General features: G+C 37.2%; 1 long non-coding RNA gene across 2 annotated transcripts in view; it reads left to right on the top strand.

Annotated features, from left to right (window-relative positions):
* Positions 1 to 20359, top strand: part of LOC147355100 (uncharacterized) — a 151311-nt gene that overhangs the window by 121012 nt on the left and 9940 nt on the right. Inside the window, exon 4 of one of the 2 annotated variants that reach the window (XR_015144215.1) lies at positions 16552 to 17525. The exons of the other annotated variant lie outside the window; for it this stretch is intronic. This is a non-coding gene — a long non-coding RNA (uncharacterized LOC147355100). Of the gene's footprint in view, positions 1 to 16551; positions 17526 to 20359 lie in introns of those variants that run through there. 2 annotated transcript variants of the gene reach the window in all.

Here is a 20359-nt window from a genome sequence, read left to right as displayed (position 1 = left end):
GGATGAAACTGGAACCTATTATACAGAGTGAAGTAAGCCAGAAAGAAAAACACCAATACAGTATACTAACGCATTTATATGGAATTTAGAAAGATGGAAACAATAACCCTGTGTACGAGACAGCAAAAGAGACACTGATGTATAGATCAGTCTTATGGACTCTGTGGGAGAGGGAGAGGGTGGGGAGATTTGGGAAAATAGCATTGAAACATGTATAATATCATGTATGAAATGAATCGCCAGTCCAGGTTCAATGCACGGTACTGGAGGCTTGGGGCTGGTGCACTGGGACGACCCAGAGGGAGGGGAGGGGAGGGAGGAGGGTGGAGGGTTCAGGATGGGAAACGCGGGTATACCTGTGGTGGATTCATTTAGATATTTGGCAAAACTAATACAATATTGTAAAGTTTAAAAATAAAATAAAATTAAAAAAAAAAAACAATACAATGTTACCTCAATAAACAAGAATAATTTCAAACAACCTAATCTTACACCTAAAGCTACTAGAGAAAGAACAAAACCCAAAGTTAATATGAGGAAAGAAATTGTAAAGAACAAAGCAGAACTAGATGAAATGAAGATGAAGAAAATAATAGCAAAGATCAATGAAACTAAAACCTGGTTCTTTGAGAATTTAAACATTGATAAACCTTTAGCCAGACTCAAGAAAATATAAGGATTTTACCATGCTCCTTCATCTGCTGCAATGTTTCTCTGTCTTTTCATTGTGTTTAGTTTACAGTGTTTGCTGTCTCCTTTCTCAGGCTGGAAGGTTATAGTTCCTTTTAATCGTACAGTCTGCCCTCCATGGGTGGCGTTGGATCAGTGCCTTGTGAAGGTTTCCTGGTTGGGGGGATGTATGCCTATGTTGTGGATGGTGCTGGATCTTATCTCTCTGAAGGGGAATGCCATGTCTCGTAGTGCATTTTGGGGTGTCTATGGGCTTGGTATGACTTTGAGCAGCTTTTCTGCTAATGGACAAGTTGTACTCCTGTTTTGCTAAATGTCTGGCATTAGGCATCCAGCACTGGAGCTTGCTGGCCTTTAGGTGGAGCTTACTCTTAGTGTTGAAATAGAGGTCTTTGGGAGAGCTTTCACCAATTAATGTTACATGGGTTTGGGAGCTCTCTGCTGATCCAAAGTTCTGGATTCAAATCTCGACCCATTAAAGGTTGAGAGGCCTGACCCATTACTGTAGCACCAAGACTTCACATGACACATAGCACAGAAAACAAAACCCCAAGACTAATGGTGAAACTACACTCAACAGCCAAGAACACCCAAAGAGACCCACACACTTACAAAGGGAGGAGAAAAAAAGAATAAAAAAAGGATAAAGCTTTTGCACAGCAAAGGAAACTATAAACAAGGTAAAAACACAATTCTCAGAATGGGAGAAAATAATAGCAAATGAAACAACTGATTAAGGATTAATCTCCAAAATATACAAGCAGCTCACGCAGCTGAATACCAGAAAAACAAACAACCCAATCAAAGTGGTCAGAAAACTTAAATAGACATTTCTCCAAAGATATACAGATGGCTAATAAACACATGAAAATATTCTCAATACACTTATTATTAGAGACATGCCAATCAAAACTACAATGAGGTATCACCTCACACCAGTCAGAATGGCTATCATCAAAAAAATCACAGACAATAAATGCTGGAGAGGGTATGGAGAAAAGGAAACCCTCTTGCAATGTTGGTGGGAATGTAAATTGATACAGCCACTATGGAGAACAGTATGGAGATCCCTTAAAAAACTAGGAATAAAACTACTGTATGACTCAGCAATCCCACTCCTGGGCATATACCCTGAGAAAACCACAACTGGAAAAGACACATGTACCCCAGTGTTCATCACAACACTATTTATAATAGCTAGGATATGGAAGCAACCCAGAAACCTAGATGTCCATCAGAAGAAGAATGGATAAAGAAGTTCTGCTACATATATACAATTGAATATTACTCAGCTATAAAAAGGAACAACTGAGTCTGTCTTATGAGCTAGATGAACCTGGAGCTTATTATACAGAGTGAAGTAAGTCAGGAAGAGCAAAACAAATATCAAGTATTCAAATCCTGAAAGATGATGCTGTGAAAGTGCTGCACTCAATATGCCAGCAAATTTGGAAAACTCAGCAGTGGCCACAGGACTGGAAAAGGTCAGTTTTCATTCCAATCCCAAAGAAAGGCAATGCCAAAGAATGCTCAAACTACCGCACAATTGCCTTCATCTCACATGCTAGTAAAGTAATGCTCAAAATTCTCCAAGCCAGGCTTCAGCAATGTGTGAACCGTGAACTTTCTGATGTTCAAGCTGGTTTTAGAAAAGGCAGAGGAACCAGAGATCAAATTGCCAACATCCGCTTCCAGAAAAACATCTATTTCTGCTTTATTGACTATGCCAAAGCCTTTCACTGTGTGGATCACAATAAACTGTGGAAAATTCTGAAAGAGATGGGAATACCGGACCACCTGATCTGCCTCTTGAGAAACCTATATGCAGGTCAGGAAGCAACAGTGAGAACTGGACATGGAACAACAGACTGGTTCCAAATAGGAAAAGGAGTACATCAGGGCTGTATATTGTCACCCTGCTTATTTGACTTATATGCAGAGTACATCATGAGAAATGCTGGACTGGAAGAAACACAAGCTGGAATCAAGATTGCCGGGAGAACTATCAATAACCTCAGATACGCAGATGACACTACACTTATGGTAGAAAGTGAAGAGGAACTAAAAAGCCTCTTGATGAAAGTGAAAGTGGAGATTGAAAAAGTTGGCTTAAAGCTCAACATTCAGAAAATGAAGATCATGGCATCTGGTCCCATCACTTCATGGGAAATAGATGGGGAAACAGTGGAAACAGTGTCAGACTTTATTTTATGGGGCTCCAAAATCACTGCAGATGGTGACTGCAGCCATGAAATTAAAAGACACTTACTCCTTGGAAGGAAAGTTATGACCAACCTAGATAGCATATTCAAAAGCAGAGACATTATTTTGCCAACAAAGGTCCATCTAGTCAAGGCTATGGTTTTTCCTGTGGTCATGTATGGATGTGAGAGTTGGACTGTGAAGAAGGCTGAGCGCCGAAGAATTGATGCTTTTGAACTGTGGTGTTGGAGAAGACTCTTGAGAGTCCCTTGGACTGCAAGGAGATCCAACCTGTCCATTCTGAAGGAGATCAGCCCTGGGATTTCTTTGGAAGGAATGATGCTAAAGCTGAAACTCCAGTCCTTTGGCCACCTCATGCGAAGAGTTGACTCATTGGAAAAGACTCTGATGCTGGGAGGGATTAGGGGCAGGAGGAGAAGGGGACAACAGAGGATGTGATGGCTGGATGGCATCACTGACTCGATGGACGTGAGTCTGAGTGAACTCTGGTGATGGACAGGGAGGCCTGGCGTGCTGTGATTCATTGGGTCGCATAGAGTCGGACATGACTGAGCGACTGAACTGCACTGAACTGAACTGAGGAACCTATTTGCAGGGCAGCAGTTGAGACATAGAAAACAGACTTGTGGACACAGCTGGGGAAGGAGAGGATTGGGCAGATTAAGAGAATAGCACTTAAACATACATATTACCACGTGTAAAGTAGATTGCCAGTGGGAATTTGCAGTATGACGCAGGGAGCCAAAACCTGGTGTTTTGTGACAACCTAGAAGGCTGGGATAGAGTGGGAGGAAGGTTCAAGAGGGAAGAGACATGTACACCTATGCCTGATTCATGTTGATGTATGCCAGAAAACAACACAATATTGTAAAGCAATTATCCTCCAATTAAAGAAAAGAAAAAGGGAGAGTGTTCAAATCAATAAAGTTAGAAATGTAAAATAAGTTACATTGGACATGACAGATATACAATGGCCCATCAGGGATCACTGCAAGGAACTGCATGCCAATAAAATGCAGAACCTAGAAGAAAAGAATAAATATTTTAGAAAGGTACAGCCTTCTAAGACTGAAGCAGGATGAAATAGAAAATAGGAACAAACACACAAACAAAAGTTCAGGACCAGAGGGCTTCACAGGCAAATATTATCAAACATTTAGAGAAGAATTATCACCTATCCTTATGACACTATTCCAAAGAACTGTGGAAGGAACACTCCCAAGTTCATTCTATGAGGCCACCATCATCCTGATACCAAAACTAGACAAAAAAAAAAGTAAGCTACAGGCCAGTATCACTGATGAATATAAATTCAAAATTCCTCAAGGAAATACTAACAAACCAAGTCCGACAACACATTAAAAGGAACACTATGATCCAATGGGATTTATCCCAGTGATACAAAGATTCTTCAATATCTGCAAATCAATTGGGGTGATACACCACATCAACAAAGTGAAGAATAAAAAGAATAAAAACTACATGATCATCTCACTAGATGCAGAAAATGCTTTTGACAAAATTCTACACCCATTTATGATAAAAGCTCTCTAGAAAGTAAGCATAAAGAGAACCTGCCTCAACACAATAAGGGCTGTGTATGACAAACCCACAGCTAACGCCATTCTCAATGGTGAAAAGCTGAAAGCATTTCCTCTAAGATCGGGAAAAGGCAAAGATGTCCACTGTCACCTCTTTTATTCAGTGTAATTCTGGAAATCCTAGCCATGGCATTCAAAGAGGAAAAAGAAATAAAAGGAATTCAAATTGGAAAGGAAGAAGTAAAACTGTCACTGTTTGCTGTGACATGATGCTATACATAGAAAACCCTACAAATTGTGAAATTATTTGTTCTAGCTCTGTGAAGAATACCGTTGGTAGCTTGATAGGGATTGCATTGAATCTATAAATTGCTTTGGGTAGTATACTCATTTTCACTATATTGATTCTTCCAATCCATGAACATGGTATATTTCTCCATCTATTAGTGTCCTCTTTGATTTCTTTCACCAGTGTTTTATAGTTTTCTATGTATAGGTCTTTAGTTTCTTTAGGTAGATATATTCCTAAGTATTTTATTCTTTCCATTGCAATGGTGAATGGAATTGTTTCCTTAATTTCTCTTTCTGTTTTCTCATTATTAGTGTATAGGAATGCAAGGGATTTCTGTGTGTTGATTTTATATCCTGCAACTTTACTATAGTCATAGATTAGTTCTAGTAATTTTCTGGTGGAGTCTTTAGGGTTTTCTATGTAGAGGATCATGTCATCTGCAAATAGTGAGAGTTTTACTTCTTCTTTTCCAATATGGATTCCTTTTATTTCTTTTTCTGCTCTGATTGCTGTGGCCAAAACTTCCAAAACTCTGTTGAATAGTAATGGTGAAAGTGGGCACCCTTGTCTTGTTCCTGACTTTAGAAGTAATGCTTTCAATTTTTCACCATTGAGGATAATGTTTGCTGTGGGTTTGTCATATATAGCTTTTATTATGTTGAGGTATGTTCCTTCTATTCCTGCTTTCTGGAGAGTTTTTATCATAAATGGGTGTTGAATTTTGTCAAAGGCTTTCTCTGCATCTATTGAGATAATCATATGGTTTTTGTTTTTCAATTTGTTAATGTGGTGTATTACATTGATTGATTTGTGGATATTGAAGAATCCTTGCATCCCTGGGATAAAGCCCACTTGGTCATGGTGTATGATCTTTTTAATATGTTGTTGGATTCTGATTGCTAGAAATTTTGTTAAGGATTTTTGCCTCTATGTTCATCAGTGATATTGGCCTGTAGATTCAATGCAATGCCTATCAAGCTACCAATGGTATTCTTCACAGAGCTAGAACAAATAATTTCACAATTTGTATGGAAATACAAAAAACCTCGAATAGCCAAAGCTATCTTGAGAAAGAAGAATGGAACTGGAGGAATCAACCTGCCTGACTTCAGGCTCTATTACAAAGCCAGAGTTATCAAGACAGTATGGTACTGGCACAAAGACAGAAATATAGATCAATGGAACAAAATAGAAAGCCCAGAGATAAATCCACGCACATATGGACACCTTATCTTTGACAAAGGAGGCAAGAATATACAATGGATTAAAGACAACCTCTTTAACAAGTGGTGCTGGGAAATCTGGTCAACCACTTGTAAAAGAATGAAACTAGAACACTTTCTAACACCATACACAAAAATAAACTCAAAATGGATTAAAGATCTAAACATAAGACCAGAAACTATAAAACTCCTAGAGGAGAACATAGGCAAAACACTCTCTGACATACATCACAGCAGGATCCTCTATGACCCACCTCCCAGAATATTGCAAATAAAAGCAAAAATAAACAAATGGGACCTAATTAACCTTAAAAGCTTCTGCACATCAAAGGAAACTATTAGCAAGGTGAAAAGGCAGCCTTCAAAATGGGAGAAAATAATAGCAAATGAAGCAACTGACAAACAACTAATCTCAAAAATATACAAGCAACTCCTACAGCTCAACTCCAGAAAAATAAATGACCCAATCAAAAAATGGGCCAAAGAACTAAATAAACATTTCTCCAAAGAAGACATACACATGGCTAAAAAACATATGAAAAGATGCTCAACATCACTCATTATCAGAGAAATGCAAATCAAAACCACTATGAGGTACCATTTCACACCAATCAGAATGGCTGCGATCCAAAAGTCTACAAGCAATAAATGCTGGAGAGGGTGTGGAGAAAAGGGAACCTTCTTACACTGTTGGTGGGAATGAAAAGTAGTACAGCCACTATGGAGAACAGTGTGGAGATTCCTCAAAAAACTGGAAATAGAACTGCCTTATGATCCAGCAATCCCACTGCTGGGCATACACACTGAGGAAACCAGAAGGGAAATAGACACGTGTACCCCAGTGTTCATCACAGCACTGTTTATAATAGCCAGGACATGGAAGCAAACTAGATGTCCATCAGCAGATGAATGGATAAGAAAGCAGTGGTACATATACACAATGGAGTATTACTCAGCCATTAAAAAGAATACATTTGAATAAGTTCTAATGATGTGGATGAACTGGAGCCTATTATACAGAGTGAAGTAAGCCAGAAAGAAAAACACCAAACAGTATATTAATGCATATATATGGAATTTAGAAAGATGGTAACAATAACCCTGTGTACGAGACAGCAAAAGAGACACTGATGTATAGAACAGTCTTATGGACTCTGTTGGAGAGTGACAGGGTGGGAAGATTTGGGAGAATGGCATTGAAACATGTAAAATATCATGTAGGAAACCAGTTGCCAGTCCAGGTTCGATGCACGATGCTGGATGCTTGGGGCTGGTGCACTGGGACGGCCCAAAGGGATGGTATGGGGAGGGAGGAGGGAGGAGGGTTTGGGATGGGGAACACATGTATACCTGTGATGGATTCATTTTGATATTTGGCAAAACTAATACAATTATGTAAAGTTTAAAAATAAAATAAAATTAGAAAAAAAATAAATAAAATAAAAATAAAATTATATTAAAAAATACAAAATAAAAAATAACTAAATAAATAAAAAGAAAACCCAAAAGATGCCACCAGAAAATAATAAACTCATTGATGAACTCTAGTAAAAGTTGCAGGATACAAAATTAATAAACAGAAATCTCTTGTATTCCTGTACACTAACAATGAAATATCAAAAAGACAAATCAAGGGAACAATCCCATTTAACATCACATCAATAAGAGTAATATACTTAGAAACAAACCTATCCTAGGAGGCAAAAAACCTCTACTCTGAAAACTCTAAGTGACTGATGAAATGGGGCTGGGGAACTCCTTGACTTCAGATCAGAACACAATACTATAATACTCCTAACTACACACTACAAATACAGTGTAGTACTAGCACAAAACCAGAAAAGATCAATGGAATAAGATAGAAAGTCCAAAAATGAATCCATGCACCTATGGTCAACTAATCTACAACAAAGGATAAAGGACTATACAATGAAGAAAAGACAGTCTCTTCAATAAGTAGTTCTGGGAAAACTGAACAGCTACATGTAAAAAAAAAAAAGAAATTAGGACACCATATGCAAAAATAAAGTAGAAATAAATCAAAAATCTAAATGTAAGCCTGGACACTATAAAATTCTTAAGAGGAAAATATAAGCATAACAATCTCTGACATAAATGAGAAAAACATCTTTTTTGACCCACCTCCTAATGAAAATAAAAAGAAAAATAAACAAATGGGATCTGATTGAAAGTTTCCACACAGCAAAGGAAACCATACACAAAATGAAAAGACAACCCACAGAAAGGGAAAAAAATGTTTGCAACTGAAGCGACGGACAGGAGATTAATCTCCCAAGTATATGAGCAGCTTTATGTCAGAAAAACAAACAACCCAATCAAAAAATGGGCAAAATATCTAAATATATATTTCTCCAAAGAAGACATACAGATGGCCAAGAACACATGAAAAGATGCTCAACATCACTAATTATCAGAGAAATGCGAATCAAAACTACAAAAAGGTGTCACCTCACACCAGTCAGAATGGCCATCATCAAAAAGCCTGCAAAAAAAAAAAAAAAAAATGCTGGAGACAGTGTGGAGAAAAGGAAACTTTTCTATACTGTTGGAGGATAGAAATGGGTGCAGGCATTATAGAAAATAGTATGGAGGTTCTTTAAGAAACTAAAAATAGAACTACCATATGATCCAGCAGTTCCACTCCTGGGCATATATCCAGAAAAAAACTCTAATTTGACAAGACACATGCACCCCAGTGTTCAGAGCAGCGCTGTTTACAATACTGAAGACACGGAAGCAACCAAAACATCCACTGACTGATGATACGGTTCTTATATACAATGGAGTATTTCTCAGCCATGAGAAGAATGAAATACGGCCATTTTGCAGCATCATGGATGGACCTAGAGATTTTCATACTACATGAAGTAAGCCCTTGAGAGAAAAATAAATATCATATATCACATGTGGAATCTAAAAAGAAATCCAAATGATATGAGTTTTTTTACAAAACAAAAACAGAATCAGGTATGTAGAAAACATACATGGTTACGAGGGGGAGAAGAGAGAAGGTTGGGATTGATGTATATACACTACTATATATACATTACTAATAAGTACATAATGTAGAGCACAGGGAATTCTGCTTAATACTCTGTAATGACCTATCTGAGAAAAGACTCTAAAAAAGAGTAGGTATATGTATAACTGATTCAGTTTGCTGTGAATCAAAACCTAACACAACATTGTAAGTCAAATGTTGAGGTTTGACAGAAAACAAAATTCTGTAAAGCAATTATCCTTCAATTTAAAAAATATATATATATATATTTTTAATTTAAAGAAAAGTGAACCCTCCTATACTCTTGATGGGAATTTAAGTCAATACAACCACTATGAAGAGAAGTATGGAGTTTCCTTTAAAAACTAAATATAGAACTACCATATGATCCAGGAATTATGCCTAGGCATATATCTAGAGAAAACCATAATTAGAAAGGACACATGTACCCCAATGCACACACTATTTGCAACAGCTGAGACATGGGAGCAACCTAAATGTCCATCAACAGAGGAATGGATACAGAAGATATGTATACACACAATGCAATATTCCTCAGCCATAAAAAATAATGGAATAATGACATTAGCAGCAACACGAATGGACCTAGAGATTATCATGCTACATGAAGTCAGACAGAAAACGACAAATATAATATCATTTAAATGTGGAATATAAGAAAATAATACAAATGAACTTACTTATGAAATGGAAACAGACTCAGAAATCAAACTTACAGTTAACAAAGGCGAAAGGTTAGTGGAAGGGATAAATTAGGAGTTTAGGATTAATATATACACACTCTATATATAAAACAGATAATCAACAAGGTCCAACTGTATAGCAGGAAACTCTACTCAGTACTCTGTAATAACCTGTATGGGAAAAGAAACTGAGTAAGACTTAGCTGCTAGCTGCTAAGTCACATCAGTCGTGTCTGACTCTGTGTGACCCCACAGATGGCGGCCCACCAGGCTCCTCTGTCCCTGGGATTCTCCAGGCAAGAACAGTGGAGTGGGTTGCCATTTCCTTCTCCTAAATATATATAGGGTTGGCCCAAAAGTTCATTTGGGGTTTTTTTGTACAATGTTACAAAAAAACCCAAATGACATTTCTGGCCAACCCAATATAGAGCTGAATCACTTTGCTCTACACTTGAAACTAACACAATATTGTAAATCAACTATAATTCAATATAAAATAAAAATTAAATTGAAATAACAAAATTATAAGAAAGTAATATAAATTTTTCATCAAAGTTAGATTCTGTAATATAACAATGGTGGTTCATTATTATAAGTTGTTTGAAAGTTAACAACAAATGTGGTAGAAGTAATCCTAACTATAGTAATCTGTTATTGGATGCACAATATAAAAGTATATAAAGTGTAACATCAATACCCTAAACTGTGGAGGGGGAAGGTGAATGTTTAGAAATGCTATCAATGCTAAATGGTTATTAGCTTAAAATAGTGTGTTGCAATTTTAAGATATTTCATATAAATCTCATGATAAGCACAAAGAAAAACCCTGTAGTAATTACATAAAAGAGCATAATGGCTAAGCATATTGATACCAAAAGACATCAAAACACAAGGAAAGAAAGCAGGATAAGAAGCTGTGAACAATGAATCTACAAAATAGCCAGAGAGCAGAGAACAAAATGGCAATAGTAAGTCCTTACAAGTCGATACTTACTTTAAATGTAAATGGATATAGTTCTCCATTCAAAAGAATAGAATGGCTGAATAAATTAATAAATAAATAGATTCAACAATATGCTGCTTGTAAGGAGAAGGCAATGGCACCCCACTCCAGTACTCTTGCCTGGAAAATCCCATGGACGGAGGAGCCTGGTAGGCTGCAGTCCATGGGGTCACTAAGAGTGAGGCACAACTGAGCGACTTCACTTTCACTTTTCACTTTCATGCATTGGAGAAGGAAATGGCAACCCACTCCAGTATTCTTGCCTGAAGAATCTCAGGGACGGGGGAGCCTGGTGGGCTGCCACCTATGGGGTCGCACAGAGTTGGCCACGACTGAAGCAACTTAGCAGCAGCAGCAGCAGCAGCTGCAGCTGCTTGTAAGAAACCCACTTTAGCCTTAAAGAAACACAGAGAGTGAAAATAGGGTGATAGTGTGTGAAGGAATGGAAAACACATGGTAACCATAGAAAGGAAATTAAAAATGAGTAGCTATACTTATATCAGACAAAAATATACTTTAAACTAAAAATGGTAAAAAAGAAACAAAAAAGGTGTTCATAATTTTAAAGAGGTCAATCCACCAAGAAGATACAACAATTGTAAATATTTAGGTACCCAAAACTGGAGCACCTAATGTGTAAAGCAAAAACTAATCAAGCTAAAAGGAGAAATAAACAGTAATGCAATTATAGTTAAGGACTTTAAATCCTACTCTCAACTATGGTTAGATCATCCAGACAGAAAATCAATATGGAAACAACAGATTTGAACAATACTATAGATCCAAATAAACATGACAGACGTGTACAGAACCCTACTGACAGCAGCAGAAGACGTTCTTCTCAAGTACACAAGGAACATTTTCTAGGATAGGTCATATCAGTCCATAAGTCTTCCAAATTTAGGAAGCCTGAAATCATATCAATATCTTCTCTGATCATGTGGCATGAAACTAAAAATTAATAAGAGGAATACTGGAAAACTCATGAATACATGGAAATTAAACAACATTCCCCTGAACAACCAATAGATAAAAACAGAAATTACAGGGGAGGTAGAACAAATTGAGCCCAACATTAGCAGAAGAAACGAAAAAAATGAAGATTAGAACAGAAATAAGTAGCAAACAAGAAAAGTACAAAAGGTTAACAAAACTGGGGCTGGTTCTTTGAGAAGATAAAATTGTAAAACAAAACAAATTAGCTGTACTAGCCATGAGATCAGATCAGATCAGATCAGTCGCTCAGTCATGTCCAACTGTTTGCGATCCCATGAATTGCAGCACGCCAGGCCTCCCTGTCCATCACCAACTCCCGGAGTTCACTCAGACTCACATCCATCGAGTCAGTGATGCCATCCAGCCATCACATCCTCTGTTGTCCCCTTCTCCTCCTGCCCCCAATCCCTCCCAGCATCAGAGTCTTTTCCAATGAGTCAACTCTTCACATGAGGTGGCCAAAGTACTGGAGTTTCAGCTTTAGCATCATTCCTTCCAAAGAAATCCCAGGGCTGATCTCCTTCAGAGGACCCAAATCAATGAAATTACAAATGAAAAACAAGAGACATTGTAAGTGACATCAGAGAAATACAAAGGATCATAAGAGCCTACTGCTAACAACTCCATGCCAACAAACTGGAAAATCTAAAAGACATAGAAAAATTCTTAGAAACATACAATATGCCAAAACTGAATCAGGAGGAAACAGAAAATTTCAAAGGCCAAATAGTAGTAAGGAGGTGGAATTAGTAAGCACAAATCTCCCATCAAAGAAAAACTCAGGACCAAGTGGCTTCACTGATATATTTTACCGAACATTTAAAGAATTAATACAAATCCTCCTTAAAGTCTTCCCAAAAAGTCCAAAAGGAAGGAACACTCTCAGAGTTACTTTATAGGACCTGCATTACCCTGAGACCAAAGCTAGGAAAGGATACCATTAGGAAAAAACAAAACAACTGTAGGCCAATATCCCTAAGGAATATAAATACAAAATTCTCAATAAAAACTAAAAAAATGAATTCAGCAGCACAATAAAAGTGTCATTCACCATGATCCATGAGATTTAACCCTGGGATGCAAGGATGGGTCAACATACACAAATCAATATATGTGGTGCTGCTGATTGTGCTCAGTTGTGGCTGACTCTTTGCGGACTGTAGCCCACCAGGTTCCTCTGTCCATGGAACTCTCCAGGCAAGAATACTGGAGTGGGTTGTCATTTCCTTCTCCAAATATATGTGGTATATTGTATTAAATAGGATGAAATAAATCTCCAAATGCAGAAAAGCACTTGATAAAATTCATCATGTTCATGATAAGAATTCTTAACAAATTAAGTATAGATAGAATGAAAGTGCCTCAACATAATAATGGCCATATCAATAACAAGACCACAGCCTGCATCATACTCAATAGTGAAAGATGGAAAACTTTTCCTCCAAGCAGAAGAGTGCCCACTCTCACAACTTCTATTCATTATAGTACTAGAAGTTCTAGCTTGAGCAACCAGGCAACAATAAATAAATAAAGCATCAGCATTGGAAAGGAAGAAATAAAATTGGCTTTTTCAGGTGATATGATCTTATAACAAGAAAAGCCTCCACCTAAATACTGTTAGATCTAATGAATGAATTCAATGACATTCCAGGATACAAAATTAACACACAAAAATTCATAGCTTATTTCTTCACTAATAACAAGTAATCTGAAAAAGATACAAAGAAAATGATCCTATCAAAAATAATAAAATAAAATATTAGGAATAAATTTAACCAAGGAGGTGAAAGATCTCTACACTATAAGACACTGATGAAATCAAAAAAGACAAATAGATGGGAAGGCATCCCAAGTTCATGAATGGAAAGAATATTGTTAAAATAGCCATACTATTACAAGGCTTCCTCTACCAAAATTCCAAAGGCAGTTTTTTGTGGTTTTTTTTTTAACAGAAGTAGAATAAACAATCCTAAAATTTATATAAAGCAAGAATAGACCACAAACAGTCAAAGAAATCCTAGGAAGAACAAAGCAGAAGGCATCATACTTATGATGTCAAGCTATATTATAAAGGTATAATAATCAAAACATCATGACACTGGCACAAAAACAGACATATAGACCAGTGGAACAGAGTTTAAAACCCAGTATTAAACCATATGTATATGATCAACTAACATCTGACAAGGAAGCCAAAAATACCTATTGGAGAAAAGAGTCTTTTCAACAAATGGTGCCAGAAAATTGGATATTCACATGTAAAGGAATGAAACTAGACCTTTATTTTACATCACTCGCAAAAATTAACTCAAAATGCATTAAAGACTAAAATACAAAGGCCAAAACTTAGAACTCCCATAAGAAAACAAGTGGTGAGCTCCATTACATGGATCTTGTCAATGATATTTTGGATATGATACCTAAAACACAAGCAGCAAAATCAAAAATAGTGAACTACATCTTACTAAAAACCTCTGAACAACAAAAGAAATGATCAACAAAATGAAACGACAACCTGTGGAATGGTAGAAAACATCTGCAAACCATATATCTGATCAGGAGTTAATATCCAAAATAAAGAACTTACACAACTCAAAAGCAAAAACTCCCCAACAAATCCAAATAATCTGATTAAAAAATAAATAAAGGACCTGAATAGACATGTTCCATAGAAGATATATGAAAGGCCAACACAGACATCAAAAGATGCTCAAAATCAATAATCATAAAAGAAATGCATGTCAAAACCATAATAAATTACCTCACCACTTTGTCATCAAAAAGAGAAGAGATAATAAATGCTGGCGAGAATGTGGAGAAAAGGGATCCCTCATGCACTGCTGGTGGAAATGTAGGTTGGTGCAGACACTATGGAAAACAGTTCGAAAGTTCTTCAAAAAGTTAAAACTAGAACCACCAGTATTTCCATTTCTGGGACTATATCAGAAGAAATTGAAAACACTATGTCATAGAGACAGCTGCACATCCATGTTCATATAAGCATTATTTACAATAGACAAGGCTTACCCGGTGGCTCAGATGTTAAAGAAACTGGCTGACAATGCAGGAGATCCAGGTTCAGTCCCCAGGCTGGGAAAATCCCCCAGGGAAGGAAACAGCAACCTGTTTCAGTATTCTTGCCTGGATAATTTCATGGATAGAGGAGTCTGGCGGGCTACAGTCCAAGGAGTTGCAAAGAGTCGGACACGACTGAATGACTATCACTTTCACTTTTTTCACAACAGACAAGACATAACAAAATAAGTGTCCATAATGGAAGAATGGATAAAGAAGTTGTGTATGTATATGTATGTATGTGTGTATACACACACACACAAAGAAGTATTATTCAGTCATTAAAAAAGAAGGAAATCCTGCCGTTTGCAACAATACATGCTTCCCTGGTGGCTCAGATGGTAAAGCATCTGCCTACAATGCAGGAGACCTGGGTTCAATCCCTGGGTCGGGAAGATCTCCTGGAGAAGGAAATGGCAACCCACTTCAGTATTCTTGCCTGGTAAATCCCATGGACGGAGGAGCCTGGTAGGCTACAGTCCATGGGGTCGCAAAGAGTCGGACACGGCTGAGCAACTTCACTTTTCACATGGACTTTGAAGGCATTACGTTAAGTGAAGTAAGAGAGACAAAACAAATACTGCATGATCTCATGGAATCTCAAAGAAAAAACCCAGAAAAAAAAAAAAAAGAAACAAAACCAAACCTCATAGAAAAAGAGATCAAATTTGTGGTTACCAGACACACTGAGAGGGAATGGGGTGGGGAGAAGGGAGGGTGTGTTGGGGTTGGAAGCGGGGTGGGGATTGAAGAAAGACTTTCAAAAGATACAAACTTTCAGTTAATAAATAAGTACTAGGAATGGAATGTACAACATGATGACTAGTTCACATTGCTGTATGTATATCTGAAAGTTAAGAGAGTAAATTTTAACAGGTATTTTCACAAGGAAAAAAAAATACATATGCATTAAATATATATGTGTGTGTATACATATATGTAATGATGGGTGTTAATTAAACTTATTGTGGTAATAATTTCAAAATTATGTAAACCAAATCATTATGCTGTATGCCTTAAACTTATACAGGGCTATATGTTAATATCTCAGTGAAACTGGGAAAAAACTTAAAAGTTAACATCTGCTTTAATACGGCAAACTCTAATCAAGTCATCTAATAAAATACAAGGAAATCACGAAATCACTTCTGAGGCAGCCCTGGCAAAGATACGTCTCCTGAATCTAACCATGAGGAAACTTTAGATAAACACAACCAGAGGCTATTCTACACAGTAATAGTCATGTGATCCTCAAAGATTCCCTGGTCAGGAAAGTAAAGGACAGACTGAGGAAATGCCCCATGCTGAAAAGGACTAAAGGAACACGACAACTTAGGTAATGTGTGAAGGCATTATTGGGACAATTAGCAAAACTTGGAGGGCTGTGTAAATTCGATGACAATAGTGTACAAGAGTTAATTTCCTGATTTTTATATTGCATCATTATTATGTGGGAAAATATCCTTGTTTATAGAAAATGCACACCAAAATCTTAATGCTCGTCTTGGAACTGACTGTTGTTTGGAAAGAAAAAGAAAAACCGCCTATCAGTCTTTCCCACCCTCCTTCCTCACATCAACTTCTGTAAGCCACTGAGATTTTAGGGTTGATTTGTTATAATAATAGCTAGGCTACCTTAACAAATGTGCCTCTTGGCTTTCTCAATGACAGATAATTTATTAGTGTGGGACTTGCTGTGCCTTAGCAATTATTGATCCCAGTTGAAACATGTCCATTGCTTCTAAATTCATCCTCATAATGTCTGTAACCTTCCCTTCCAAGTTTCAGGTTTCTTGCTGTCACTACCATATGCTACAGCAAGGGACAGTCAACCAGAGCCTGCACGCCAAGTCAGCCAACTGTCTGCTATTGTGTAACCCATACGTAAAGGGTGGCTTTGCATCTTCAAATGGTTGGGGGGTGGGGGGAAGAATCAAAAGAATAACACTTTGTAAAGTGAAAAATATATAAAATTCAACTTGCAACGTCCATACATAAAGTTTTATTGGAACACAATTATGTCCATTCATTTACATATTTTCTATAGCTGCTTTCCTACAAACAGCAGACTTAGCTATGACAGAGACCATATTGTCCACAAAGCCTAAAATATTTACTAGCTGGCCTTTCACCAAAAAGAATGAGAAAGAAAAAGGAAAAAAAAAATGTGCTGAAGCCTGTCCAACAACAACAAAAAAAGTTTCCCAAGCCAAGTTTTTATTATAAGGCTAGATAGCTGCTAAGAGCACAGGCTCTGAAGCCTGAACCCTGGCTGCTTCATTTATCACCTCTGTGATCTTGGGAAACTGACATATTGTCTCTCTATATAAATATTTGACTGGTCATAATAACAACACACAATTCAGAAGGTTGTGAGAATTCCATGAGTTATTATATAGCAGGCCCTTAAACTATTGCTTAACAATAAAAGTAGCATTTTCCTTTTTACATTTCCTTTTTTAATTTAAATTGTCCATTTCCCCATCATCACACATCAAAGTATAAGGCTATGATTTTATATGGGTAAGAAATTTCACACATGCACAAAAAATACTTTATGTTCCATTTTATGAAATTCAAGACCAAGCAAACCTAACTGGCAGTAATAAGTCAGAATGGTGGTTTCCTCTGATGGTGAGTGGGTATAGGAGTGAATGGATATGGGTGTTGGCTGGTAAGAAATACAAAGGAGCCTTCTGGAGGAATGAATCTCTCTCTGTCTTTAATCTGGGTCTAATTACAGGTGTGCACATGTGTAAATATGTATCAATCTGTATACATAGTTGTGTATTTTAATAAAGTCACTATCATGTTTAAAAGGAGAGACTGAGAAAGGGTAACATTTGTATTATCTTGCAGTGAAGTTTTAGAATTGTAGCTCATCAACAAAATTGGCAACAGTTGTGTACTGAGTGAATGCAAAGAGGCCAAGTCATGGAGTAAGATTCCCCGGAGGGTGGGAAACTGGAAACCACCCCCAAAGGCCACTGAAAATTGGTGAGAATGTTAGTGGAACACTCCAAGTCTAAGCTTTCTTTTGTTGTTCATCAAGTCTCTGAAATCGCCACAGCTTTCTTACTCTTTTTGCCATCCTACATATAAAAATCATCTGGGAAAGCAGGCAGCAAACAGCAGCAGCTGTTACTATTGGCACGGAAGAGAGGAAGAGAGCACGGAGATGGCAGCATGAAGCAGAACAGCCACAGGACGTGGCCAAGTAGCAGCAGCGTGCCTGAGGATGGCAGAGAACTACGCCCGGAGGGTGGCCAGCCACACTTCCACTTTCTAATGCTACAAAGAAAACTTAAACGTGAATATGGTTCTAGTCAAGTCACGAATACATAGCTTATAATTCAAATGCCCTTTACACAAAAACATGCCCCGTTTCTCAGTATCCTGAACCAATGATCTATTCTAACATTGATATCTTTACTAGCATCTTTCAGCTTACTAAGTACTTATGAGTTTGCTAAGTAGATCTTGGACAAGATGAAATACTTTACTTGTCAACACATTTGCTGCTCTCTTTGAACTTCTCAGCAGTTTCAGGTAGCCTGGATAAGTACAGTATAAGTAAGCTTGCATTTACAATGCCTGCTGAGGACAGGAGAACAAGAGACAAAGACTAAGAGAGTACGGCACTTAGAAGAAGACCTCGCATAAAGCCCAAAGGAAGATGATAGGATGAATCCCAATGTAAAATTATTATGAAAAATAAGACTATACAAAAATCTCATGGTATTGCTATGGTAAACAAAAAAAAAAAAGGAAAATTTTTCTATAGCAGGAAAACTTCATCCAAAAGAAAGTTAGTATTGACTAGACTTTAAATAAAAAGCAATATTAAAAACAGTCATATGTTGATAAATACTTTGTTTTTTTTCCAGTAAGAAAACCTAATTCAAAGCTGCTGGTGCTGCTAAATCACTTCAGTCATGTCTGACTCTGCGTAACCCCATAGATGGCAGCCCACCAGGCTCCCCCATCCCTGGGATTTTCCAGGCAAAAACACTGGAGTGGGTTGCCATTTCCTTCTCCAATGCAGGAAAGTGAAAAGTGAAAGTGAAGTCACTGAGTCATGTTCGACCCTCAGCAACCCCATGGACTGCAGCCTTCCAGGCTCCTCCATTCATGGGATTTTCCAGGCAAGAGTACTGGAGTGGGGTGCCATTGCCTTCTCCGAATTCTAAGCTAATATGCACCACATAATAAAGTTTTGTAAAATAAACACCAACTGATAGAATTATGAATAGAAAATCCCAGATTCATCAGAGCAACAGAATTTTAACACACTCTCTTGGATAGATTGCTCTTCCCAAGTCAGAAAGTATATAGAAAAATTAAAGAAAAAAATTAATAAGCTTAATACAATAGGCAGATAAAGAACATGTTTCTCAGGAGTTATTTTAAGCATAGACCAAGCATTTATGAAAACTGATATAAATTTCTATAAATTCAAAATGACTGTTATCATAAAACACCATACCATAAATTTAAAACAATGTAAAGATAAGTAGAACTTCCCATCCAGAGAAGGAAATGGCAACCCACTTCAGTATTCTTGCCTAGAGAATCCTGTGGACAGAGGAGCCTGGTGGGCTGCTGTCCATAGGGTCACACAGAGTTGGACATGACTGAAGCGACTCAGCATGCATGCATGCATTGGAGAAGGAAATGGCAACCCTCTCCAATGTTCTTGCCTGGAAAACCCCAGAGACGGGGGAGCCTGATGGGCTGCCGTCTACGGGGTCGCACAGAGTCAGACACGACTGAAGTGACTTAGCAGCACCAGCAGCTTTGAATTAGGTTTTCTTACTGGAAAAAAAAAAAAAACACAAAGTATTTATCAACATATGACTATTTTTAATATTGCTTTTTATTTAAAGTCTAGTCAATACCAACTTTCTTTTGGATGAAGTTTTCCTGCTATAGAAAAATTTTCCTTTTTATTTTTTTATTTTTTTGTTTACCATAGCAATACCATGAGATTTTTGTATAGTCTTAATTTTCATAATAATTTTACATTCGGATTCATCCTATCATCTTCCTTTGGGCTTTATGCAAAGTTTTCTTCTAAGTGCCGTACTGTCTTAGTGTTTGTCTCTTGTTCTCCTGTCCTCAGCAGGCATTGTAAATGCAAGCTTACTTATACTGTACTTATCCAGGTTACCTGAAACTGCTGAGAAGTTCAAAGAGAGCAGCAAATGTGTTGACAAGTAAAGTATTTCATCTTGCCCAAGATTTACTTAGCAAACTCATAAGTACTTAGTAAGCCGAAAGACACTAGTAAAAATATCTGTGTTAGAATAGATCTTTGGTCTGGTGGGCTGCCGTCTATGGGGTTGCGCAGAGTCAGACACGACTGAAGTGACTTAGCAGCAGCAGCAGCAGAACTTCCCATTAAGCCAAAATTTAAGAATGCAAATCTAAATAAATCCTGAATCAAAGATAAATAATACTAAGAAACAAAAAAATTTAGATGTAAATCATACATAAATACTTATAGAATTGAGCTTATGAGATATATTGAGATAAAAATAAAGTTGAAAGTGTATTTCAAAGGCTAACTTAGAAAAGAAATGAATAAAGA

Source organism: Bos grunniens, chromosome 17 (assembly GCF_055505025.1).
Source record: "Bos grunniens cultivar Pamir isolate PY7600 chromosome 17, Bosgru_T2T1.0, whole genome shotgun sequence".
Taxonomy (NCBI): Eukaryota; Metazoa; Chordata; class Mammalia; order Artiodactyla; family Bovidae; genus Bos; species Bos grunniens.
This window is presented reverse-complemented; position numbering and strand designations above follow the sequence as displayed.